Raw genomic sequence first — 8,539 nt, 5'->3', positions numbered from 1 at the left:
CATTTACATAAGTACTAATTCTCTTTTGCTTTCTTTGTTATTGATATTTTATTTTATTTCTGTCCAGTGAAAGAAAAATCTTGAATTCAGATATTTCCGTTATACTATTTGTTATGGGTTAAATTGTGTCTTCTAAAGTTCATATGCTAAAGCCCTCAGAATGTGACTATGTATGGAAACAGCACTTTGAAAAAAGTAATTAAGCCTCAGTGAGGTCTTTAAGGTGGGACCCTTTAAATTGTTCTACTTATAGGAGGGGAGTAAGACACAGAAACACAGAGGAAAGACCACATGAAGACACTGGAAGAAGATGATCATCACAAGCCAAGGAGAGAGGTTTCAGAAGAAACCAGCCCTGCTCACACTTTGATTGAGGGCTTTCAGCATGCAGAGCTGCGAAAAACTGAAGTTCTGTTTTTTAAGGCCCCAATATGTGGTTCTCTGCTCTAGCAGCCCTAGCAAACTAATTCACTGATCTAAAAATATTTTGAACAAAGTGATAAATTATTTTTCATTAGAATAATTAAAGTTTAAGTAGCAATTAGATAAGGGAGTGAAACTGTTAAGAAGCCTCAGAGCTATGTTGAGCCAAAATGGAAACCACCTCCATAAACACTTCATGGTGCATACTGTGATTTAAACCCAGATAAACTTGGGGAGAGTAAGTAACTGGCCCAATGTCACGCAGGCAGGAAATGAAAATCCAACAATCAAATCAAGAAAGTTAAATTCCAGGGACCATGATCTTAACTAAGACAAATAGAATATTGTACTCAACTTTGAGTTTAAAGTGAACTAGAGATCTCCTGTTGTTATTCAGTCATTTTGCATGTTGTCTGCCTGGTGGACAGAAAAATTCTCCCAAAGTCCCAGCAATGACAAAGTGAGCAATTAAAGTAGCAGCATGCTAGATCCCTCTTTCTATGTGAGGAGAAAGAGGGTAAGTGGGATTTTTCCTGCACATGTTTCTCTCCATGCAGTTATATGATTTAGGGTTAGAACAGATGAAGGTACACAGATTCACATCACTGTAATTCCACTCTGATAATACAATGATCTTGAGAAACTGAAAGCTAGAGATCTATACAAAAAAATTTGGAGAACTTGGGAAGGAGGTAAAAAAAAAAAAAAAAGTAAAGCTACTTAACTGTTATACTTCTTGTGGACAAAATAAGTATATTTTTTGTGTGTAAAATATAGGCATAATTTATTCATAATCCTTATGAATATAGTAGGTATATTCTTAATCCAAAAGCAATTCTATATTCTCACATAGACAAGTTTTTATTTTTAAATGTTAAATGTTTTTTTCTTTAAGATTTTCATGACCTTTTAAAAATCATAGTCTTATATGCTAAAAGATTGTTTTTCTTCATGAATCTTGCATGTGATGAATAGAAAAATTAAATAAAGGTGTCTGTGGTTTGTACCTTGTAAAATATTCTATTTAGCCTTAAAGAGAATTTGTCTGTTACTTTCCCCTTAGCCTTGAACATTTTAACACACTATTTCTAGTAGAATAATACCTTCTATCTCCTAATCTTGAACACACAACAAATACTCATTTTCCATGACGGTATGGTGAGTGCAAACTTTATTATCCCCAATGGTATTTGTGAGCAAGGTGAGCAGGAAAGATGACCCAAGGGAACTCATGGAGAGTGGCAGAGCATAAAACCAACCTCAATTGGTTAAGAACTACCAGCAACACGTTACATTGATTATTTCTGATTATTACTTCATTCCCATGTTAGCTCAAAATTTGGGGAGACATCTTCAATTTTTCCCACAGAAGTTTCTTTCTTTCAAAATTACTTTTGCCAGTTCTAGGTAGCACCAAGATACCAGCCCTTAGTAATGTGTGCAGTACTAGATAGTACCAGGATACCAATGTACCAGTTCTAGTACACATTTTAGTGAAGAAAATGTTTACAAAAATCTTTATCATCTACAACACCCAATTATACTTCTTACCCATCCATGACATTTTTGTGCTGGCATCCATGAGTCCACATGTATGTTTCTTTGACAACATTTTCACCTCCCCATCAATGTTTTTTCTCAGTTACACCATGAGCTATGAGAGAGGTGCATGAAGTGGAAGGTTGAGACTATAGTCTTCTTGGCTTTTAAACTGCATAAAGAATTTTGAACTTGATCCTAGAACAAGGGGAAAATACATTGAAGATTCATATACAGGAGATATGAAATATCAACTTTTAAAAATCTCAATCCAGCAACTTTGTAGAGAATGGGTAGCACAGAGATACAGAGACTAGTTCCAAGGCCATTATAGATGCTAGGGGGATGGTGCTGATGTCAAAGAGAATGGAAAATGCACATAGAAAATAAGAAAAATAGTAGGAGAAATATCTGAAACAATCTTCTTTTATTATAATTTAGATGTATTGAACATGGGGTACCAGCAAAAGAAGCTATCCAGGGGAATCTCAGGGTTCTGAAAGGAAAAAAACAAAACCATGAAGGTCTTCATGAAGGTTTTGCCACTATGATTAAGCAAATCAACCTTCCCTGAGCTAATTAAATGGCACACTATCTCTATAGAGAAGATGTTGGTCTTTGTATTCCTTCTTTAATCAATTTCCCTAAACTCCTATTTTCAGTCTTTGTTCAGAATGTGTTTATACATTATACAGAATATCAACTTGCTATATATTTTTTCCTTTCCAAAAAATCACAGCAGAAAGAAATTTGACAACTTAGAAGTAATGGTGGAGAAAAGTGTCAACAAGTGATGGGGAGGATAATGCTTGTTAGTGTTGGTGCCTCTAAGACACATGTGGGACATGTACTTAATCAATGGCATCCTGATGTCATTTGTGATACTGCATGGACTCAGGATCACTCACTTGCAATATTTGGTGAAAGTCAGAAAATTATAATAGGATTAAATGCAATATAGTTTAAGTATGAGTTTGCAAATTCCTTCTCTCCCAGGGACTCCTTAATATAGTTGAAGTACTATTAGATATTTGATCATAATCTTCAGCCAAAAACTGTAAGGGTCAGCCCCATGGTTTTCCAAGCAGAGTAGATAAAACCATTTTTCATGAATCCACTGGATAAATATGAAAATTATATTTCCTAGTAAATTACACGAATTTAATATTATTCTCTTGTTGTTATTCTTCTTTTCGGTGGCTCAATGACAACTTCATATTATTTTCAACATTCAGTATATGCATGTTGCTATAAAATGCCCAAGCTCTTGCTGTACATTTCTATCAGGTGATAGCCCCTTGAGGCCCCATATTACAAGCTTAAGGAATCACATAATTTTCCTCAATCAAAACTAGACTTCTGTTGTCTGTTTGCTTAAAGCTCCTCTCTCTCTTTCCACAATGTGTTTTGTTTTCATTTTATAGATGTTATGGGAATTGGCATAGTTAAACTATTGCTATACTATTAAGGATTTAAGAAATCAAGTCACACGCTGGAGAGGAAGAAGGAAAGAATAAGAATCCCTAAGAGCTTGCCGTTAAACCCTTACAGTTATCTGGGAACAGACACATTCTTAAAATAGAAATCACCTTCATTGTAGTTGGACATGATGGCACACACCTGCAATCCCAGTAACTCTGAAGGTTGAGATAGGAGGATCACAAGTTCAAGGTCAACCTGGGCAATTTAGGGAATCCTGTCACAAAAATAAACAATGAAAAGGTCTAGGGGTGCAGCTCAGTGGTAGAGCACCCCTGGTTTCAACCCCCAGTACTGGAAAAAAGGAACAAAGAAATCATCCTGATTCTTCTGATTCCTGATTAAGAAACAAAGCTTTGTACGGCAAGCACATATTTGCAGTCTAGATATTAAAGAAGACGACATTGCTGGAAGGTTGAGAAATATGATTTCCCATTGCAGCTGTCTCCCCTCACATAAAGATTAGAAATTGGACTACTAAGGCTGGCAAACCTAAGCAATAACCTATCTGTTGGGCCTTATCCACCAGATTGCTTTATTTCTTAAATTCCGTTTAATTCCTTCTAAATATTTTTCATAGACTTATATATAATGTCCACCTTTCTTAATTGTGCCAAAGTGACCAAGTGATTTTTTTTATTGGCGAATGTTAAAAATGTAATGGTCTCCCTTTGAAGCAGATGTAATTGTGACAGCAGTAATCCAGGTAAACACACAATGCAAGTATTCAGATGTAAGGCTGTTAGTTTACTTTCTTGATGAAAGTATTTTATCATAATGTTCTTCTAGAGCAAAAACTGAAAATTCCAGAGTTTGTTTTATCAGGGCAGTTTGCAGGGACTTTGGTGCTTCATCTGGATTTGGCCCCTGCCACAGTGTCTGGGAAGCTCCTGAGCTCTTCATTCACCCAGTCAATTATTTTGGGGGTAAGGGGTTGTGATCAAGGAAATGAGCTGAGTTTGCTGTCAATTTTCTCAATCTCAGAGAAAACAGAATGCCTCCTGATTTCTGCATTCACTCCATCATTGAGTTAAAAAGCAGTGAATTTTTAAACTTCTAGTTGGTATGGAAAACTATCTGTGATTGTTTTTATTGTATCATTTATTGGTGATATTTTATAAAGAATAAAATACAACATTTTGAATGCTGGTTAAGAAAATGAAACAAAACAAACAAATTGATTTCATAACTGTAGGTAGATGCTCCATTGAACTTCTCTCACCATCTCACAATGGCATTACCCTTCTCACTTGTGGGACTGGAAAATGCTATTCTCTCTACTCCCTGTTGGCTCTGCTTTCCTGGGCACCTTCTTCTCATCCTAAAATTAATTCATCACACCAATAGACTGAAAAACAAGAACAACATGATTATCTCAATAGATGTAGAAAAAGCATTTGACAAAATTCAGCATCCATTCATGTTCAAAACACTGGAAAAACTAAGGATAGTAGGAACATATCTCAACATTGTAAAAGCTGTGCATACTAAACCCAATGCCAACATCATTCTAAATGGATAATAATTGAAAGCACTCCTTCCAAAAACTGGAACAAGATAGGGATGCCCTCTTTTACCACTCTTAATTAACATGGTCCTTGAAACCCTAGCCAGAGAAATAAGACCATAGAAAGAAAGTAAAGGGATACAAATAGAAAAAGAAGAGCTGAAACTATCCCTATTTGCTGAGGACATGATTTCATATTTACAAAACTCAAAAAAAAAAAAAAATCCACCAGAAAGCTTCTGGAACTCATAAATGAATTCAGCAAAGTAGTAGGCTATAAAATTAACACCCATAAGTCAGTTGCATTACTATACACCAATGACTGATTAGTTGAAAGAGAAATCAAGAAATCTACCCCACAATAGCCTCAAAAATATTAAAATATTTGAGAATCAATCTAGCAAATGACATGAAAGCCCTTTACAATGAAAACTACAGAACACTAAATAAAAAATTGTAGAAGACCTTAGAAGATGGAAAGATCTTCCATGTTCTTGGATAAGCACAATTAATATCATCAAAAAGATCATACTATCAAAAGCAAAATATAGTTTAATGAAATTCTTATTAAAATTCTAATGATGTTTTCATAGAAACAGACAAAGCAGTTACAAAATTTGTTTCTAAAAATAAAAGGGCCAGAATAACCAAAGCAATCCTTGGCAAGAAAAGCAAAGCAGGAGGCATCACAATACCAGAACTTAAATTACACTACAGAGCTATAGTAACAAAAACAGCATGGTATCGACAACAAAGCAGACAGAAGACCAGTGGAACAGGATAGAAGACTAAGAGAAAAACCCACATAAATACATTTATCTCATACTTGACAAAGGTACCATAAACATACACTGGAGAAAAATAGTCTCTTCAAATGGTGGTGAGAAAACTGGAAATCCATATGTAGTAGAATGAAATTGAACACCTATCTCTGACTCTGCACAAAAATCAACTCAAAATAGTCATGAACCCAGGCATTAGTCCAGAGACCCTGTACCTACTAGAATAAAGTGTAGACCCAATAAACTGTAGACTTTTCATCAGGTCAGCTTGGAACCAACTTCCTCAACAATACTTGTAAAGTGCAAGAAGTAAAATTGAGAATCAATAAATGTGATGGTATCAAACTAAAAAGCTTCTTCACAGCAAAGGAAATAATCAAGAGCATGAATAGACAGTCTATATAATTGGAGAAAATCTTTACCACCTGCACCTCAAATAGAGCATTAATCTCTAGGATATTTAAAAACTCAAAAAGTCTAACACCAAAAAACCCAAATAATCCAATCAAATAAATGGACAAAGGAACTGAACAGTCACTTTACAGAAGAAGAAATATGAATGGTCAATAAATATACTAAAAAAATGTTCAACATCTCTAGTAATTAGAGAACTGCAAATTAAAACTACACTGAAATTTCATCTCACTCCAGAATGGCAACAATCAAGAATACAAGGAGCAATAAATTGGCAAGGATGTGGGGAAAAAGGCACACTCATACATTGTTGGTAGGACTACAAATTGATAAAACCACCATGGAAAGCAAGATGGAGAGTCCTCAGAAAAATAGGAATGGAACCAGCATTTGACCCACTCCCCAGTTTATACCTAAAGGACTGAAAATCAGCATACTACAATAATGTAGCCACACTCAATTTTTATAGACTCTCAATTCACAATTGCTAAGCTATGGAACTAACATAGGTGTCCTTCAACAGATGAATGGATAAGGAAAATGTGGTATATATACACAATGAAGTATTACTCAGTCATAAAGGATAATGAAATTATTGCATTTGCCAGTAAATGAATGGAACTGGAGACTATCAAGTTAAGTTAATTAAGCCAGTCCCAAAAAATCAAAGGCCAAATGTTCTCTTTGATATTTGGATGCTAACCCACAACAAGCGAGGGTAAGGAAGGGAAGAATAGAAGTTCAGTAGATTAGACAAAGGGGAATGAAGGGAAGGGAGGGAAGATGGAATAGGAAGGAGAATATAATGAATCAGGCATAACTTTCCTATCCTTATATATGAATATCCATCCAGTATAACTCCACATCATGTACAACCTTAAGAATGGGAAGTTGTCCTCCACATATGTACACTATGCCAAAATACTCTACAGTCATGTATATCTAAAAAGAATAAATAAAAAAGGATCAGCTAATAGTAGTTACATTAGTCTGCAAATTGCATGTATTCACATTTAATGCCCACAAACATCTATTTTCATCAAGTATGTGCTATTTACATTACCTTTCTAGTCCTGCCATTGCAAAGTAATATGAACTTGGTGACTTGAAACCAGAGGAATTTATTCTCTCCCTGTTCTGAAGGTCAGAAGTCAACATCAAGAGGTTAGCAGGGCTGCATTCTCTACAGAGGATCCAGGAGAAAATCTGCCCATGGCCCCTTCTAGCACTTGATGACATTAGCATTTTTTAGATTTGGTTGCCCCTCTCTCTGGTCCACATTCACATTATCTTTGTTTCTAGCTGTCTCTCTCAAAACTCCTCTACTTCTCATTTTTATGAACATACATGATTGCAATTAGGACCCACCTGAATAATCTAAGATACTCTTCTTCTCTTTAGAGCTTTAATTTAACCCCATATTTCTGCCATATAAGGCAATATTCAGTCTTTTGTTATATAAGGTAATATTCACAGGTTTCAGGGATTAGAACACAGATGCCTTTTGTGGAGAGGGGTCACTATTAAGCACACTCTATTATTATTTTCATTATAAATATAATTAAATTTTAGAAAGATTAGTGAGCATACCAAAACCACACAACCAGTAAAGTAGTAAACTCAGAACTTAAAGCAATATCTGTTTAAATTCAAAGTTCAATTCTTTATTACTGTATGTAATTTCTTCTCCTTTCAAGCTGATAAAAATCAAAATAATAATTGACGCATTGTCATTATGTATAATAGAGGAATTCATTATGTCATATTCTTACATGCACTAACACAATTTGATCAAGTTCTCTTCCCAGGACCTTCTAATTTTCTTTCCCTCCCTCTGCCCTGATCTGTTTGCTCTTCTCTACTTATCTCCGTTCTATTGTTTAATTAGTGTGTTATAAATATATAGATGATCTTTTTGGATTCTCTGCACTTCCCCACCCTGACTTACCCAACGTAGTGTGTGTGCCTGATTCTCCTACACTGAACTCATGGGCCAGGTTGTTCTGCTTTCCAGTGGCTTCTTGTTGGTAGCATATGCCTGACAAATAACAGATGATCAAAATACATTGTTAGGTATGCCACTTCATTGTGATCAAAGAACACTCAAAGAAAAAGTTTTTCAAAAACCACAACTTCTTGATTCAGAAGTTTCCTTTCCAGTATTGAATTTCATTTCTTTATCTCTTCCTTAAATAGGTCTGGCTAACAACAAGTATTGTGGCACTGATGCATTATAAATAAGCAAGTATGTAGAAAAACTAATCTCCTTGATCCTCAGATAAGATTTCCTCAAGACAATATATATTACCACATATGTAACTTTCACTCTAACATAAAAGTATTTGATGTTCCCTTAAATTTATTTTTTGTTGACTCTACTACTGTCAGATTAAAT

The 8,539-nt window shown here is 35.0% G+C and overlaps 1 long non-coding RNA gene across 1 annotated transcript; it reads right to left on the bottom strand.

Moving 5' to 3' along the window:
• Window positions 1-4,684: 4,684 nt before the first annotated feature.
• LOC306656808 lies at window positions 4,685-8,158 on the bottom strand. The gene is made up of 3 exons (XR_013762649.1): window positions 8,093-8,158; window positions 7,208-7,281; window positions 4,685-4,789 (listed from the first exon to the last, which is right to left on the bottom strand). It is a non-coding gene; the product is annotated as an uncharacterized lncRNA (long non-coding RNA).
• Between the last annotated feature and the right edge of the window lie 381 nt (window positions 8,159-8,539).

Source organism: Sciurus vulgaris (genome assembly GCF_902686455.1).
Source record: "Sciurus vulgaris genome assembly, chromosome: 3".
Taxonomy (NCBI): domain Eukaryota; kingdom Metazoa; phylum Chordata; class Mammalia; order Rodentia; family Sciuridae; genus Sciurus; species Sciurus vulgaris.
This window is presented reverse-complemented; position numbering and strand designations above follow the sequence as displayed.